Genomic DNA, 3348 nt, shown 5'->3' with positions numbered 1-3348 from the left:
GGGAGGCTGAGGCAGGAGAATCGCTTGAACCCAGAAGGCGGAGGTTGCAGTGAGCCGAGATCATGCCACTGCACTCTGCCCTGGGTGATAGAGTGAGGCTCTGCCTGAAAAACAAAACAAAACAATAAAGCAGGGAACATTCTTGCAGTTATTCTGTTGTTCTTCAGTACATGAGGACAAGCTTACGGCTGCAAGGTCAGAGTGTGCTTATAGATCACCTGCCTCAGGTGGGCCACATTCCCACACTTAGGCCAACTGGCACGTGACACCACACCTGGCTAATTTTTCCTATTTGTTGTAGACAGGGGTCTCACTCTGTCGCCCAGGCTGGGCCTGGTGGCATGTGCCTGTGGTCCCAACTACTCAGGAGGCTGAGGTGGGAGGACTGCTTGAATCCAGGAGGCAGAGGTTGCAGTGAGCCTAGATCATGCCACTGCACTCCTGCCTGGGTGACAGAGCGAGACTCCATCTCAAAACAAACAAAAAAGGCATAAATAATTAAAGTTAGTTTTATTAAGAAGTCTTTTCTTTTTGAGACAGGGTCTCACTCTGTTGCCCAGGCCGAAGTGCAGTGGTGCAATCATGGCTCATTGCAGCCTCCAACTCCAGGGCTCAAAGGATCTTCCTGCCTCAGCCTCTCCAGTAGATGGGACTACAGTTGCCTGCCACCACACCTAGCTAATTTTGAAATTTTTCTTTTGTAGAGATGGGGTCTTGCTATGTTGACCAGGCTGGTTTTGAACACCTGGCTTCAAGTGATCCTCCTGCCTTAGCCTCCTAAAGTGCTGAGATTACAGGTGTGAGTCACTGTGCCCAGTCTTACTCTTTTGCCCAGGCTGGAGTGCAGTAGCATGATCTCGGCTCACTGCAACCTCCACCTCCCGGGTTCCAGCAGTTCTGCCTCAGCCTCCTGAGTAGCTGGGACTACAGACACCTGCCACCACACTGGGCTAATTTTATATTTTTAGTAGAGATAGGGTTTCATCATGTTGTCCAGGCCGGTCTCAAACTCCTTACCGCAAGCAATCTGCCTGCCTTGGCCTCCCAAAGTGCTGGGATTACAGGGTGAGCCACTGCACCCAGCCTAGAGTCATTTATCTTTTTTTTTTTTTTTTTTTTAAGCATGGGGTTTCACCATGATGGCCAGGCTGGTCTTGAACTCCTGATCTCAGGTGATTCACTCACCTCGGCCTCCCAAAGTGCTAGGATTACAGGCGTGAGCCACAGCGCCCAGCCAAGTCATTTATCTTTTAAGGAATCTAATAAGCAAGAGATGTTGGGGGTACGTACTCTATCCTGTCCTGTCTTCAAGGATTCTTCCTGAGAGCTGCATTTCATCACAGAGTCAGAGGTTCAAACAGAAATGAGGAAACAGGGTTTCTTAAATGTGCTGCTTTGTCTCACACCAGACTATTAGCAGTGGTTAACTGTTGAGTGAGTCATTGTTTATTTTTCTTTTCTTAGAGACAGTTTCTCACTCTGTTGCCCAGGCAGGAGAATAGTGGTGCAATCACAGCTCCTTGCAGCCTTAAACTCCGAACTCCAGGGCTCAAGTCATTTTCCCACCTCAGCTTCCTAAGTAGCTGGAACTACAGGTATGTTTACCATGACTGCCTTTTTTTTAAAAAATAAAAATAAAAAACAGTCTTGTTCTGTTGCCCAGGCTGGTGTGCAGTGGCACCATCTTGGCTTACGGCAACCTGTGCGCTTCTTGGGTTCAAGTGACTCTTCTGTTTCAGCCTCCTAAGTAGCTGGGATTATAGGCACCCACCACCACACCCAGATAATTTTTTTTTTTTTTTTTGAAATGGAGTCTCATTCAGTCACCCAGGCTGGAGTCCAATGGCGCAATCTCAGCTCACCACAATCTCCACCCCCCCAGGTTCAAGTGATTCTCCCGTCTCAGCCTCCCAAGTAGCTGGGACTACAGGCACGTGCCACCATGCCTGGCTAATCTTTGTATTTTTGGTAGAGGCGGGTTTCACTATGTTGGCCAGGCTGGTCTCGAACACCTGACCTTGTGATCCACCTGCCTCGGTCTCCCAAAGTGCTGGGATTACAGGCATGAGCCACCACGCCTGGCTGGCCTATTTTATTTATATCTATTTATTTATTTATTTATTTATTTATTTATTTATTTAATTAGAAATGGATTTTCATTCTGTCGCCCAGGCTGGAGTGCAGTGGCGCAATCTTGGCTCACTGCAACCTCCACCTCCTGGGTTCAAGCAATTCTCCTGCCTCAGCCTCCTGAGTAGCTGGGATTACCGGTGTGCACCACCACACCCAGCTAATTTTGGTATCTTTTTAGTAGAGACGGGGTTTCGCCATGTTGGTCAGGCAAGTCTTTTTTTTTTTAAGAGATGAGTTTTGCTATGTTGCCAAGGCTGGTCTTGAACTCCTGCCTCAAGTGATCCTTCCACCTTGGCCTCCCAAAGTGCTAGGATTACAAGCATGAGTCACTGTACCCCACTGTTATTTTTCTTTGCCATTATATTTTCTCAGATTTCTAAGTTTTCTGCATCAATCGTGTATTACTTTTATAATGTGGGGTACATAAATTAAAAGGGGATTTCCCACAGAGACAGTGAATAGAGAAATCTAAGCAACACGAGCCACCAGCTCTGGCTCCAGGCCTGGAACCCTTCTGCTTGGTGGCTCAGGACTCCTTCCTCAGATGCCGATGAGGACTTGTTTCTGGCTACCCAGGGCACTGCCAAATGAGAGCTGATTCCCCCCAGAGCTCCCTGGATGGGTCTGCCATGCAGGTGGGGAGAGCTGGGATTAATACCTTCCTGCGATCAGCTCAAAGAAGCTGTTATAACTAGAAAAAAGATCTCCTCCCTCCCAAGCGTAGCCTGAGGCATTTCTCGGAGGCAAGAGCTGGGACACTCTTTAGAGTCAGAAAGCCCCAAGGGCTTCCCACCTGGTCCCCAGCACAGGTGTTAGGAAAAGCTAAATACTGTGTACCTTGGAAAGTGAGTTCCAGAAAGTCTCCGATCCCACATAAATCTGAGCAAGCAGGACCACTCTCTGGGCTAAGAGTATTGGAGTTAATTTCATCTCTCTAGCTTCTCTCTTGGGTTCAAAAATATCCCTTAGGCTGGGTGCAGTGGCTCACGCCTGTAATCCCTACACTTTGGGAGGCCAAGGCAGCAAGATCGCTTGAGCCCAGGAGTTTGAGACTAGCCTGGGCACCATGAGACCCTGTCTCTAAAAAAAGTAGAAAAAAAGAATTTCAGCTCATGTTAGGGCTATGAAGAAAATCAAACTGATACTTTATGGAGAGTGACTCCGGTTTGGAGAATAATGTTACATGCTCTTTGTCTCTTTTTTCTTTCTTTCTTT

Source organism: Cebus imitator, unplaced genomic scaffold, assembly GCF_001604975.1.
Source record: "Cebus imitator isolate Cc_AM_T3 unplaced genomic scaffold, Cebus_imitator-1.0 Scaffold258, whole genome shotgun sequence".
NCBI classification, from domain to species: domain Eukaryota; kingdom Metazoa; phylum Chordata; class Mammalia; order Primates; family Cebidae; genus Cebus; species Cebus imitator.
Note: the sequence above shows the minus strand (reverse complement) of the source record.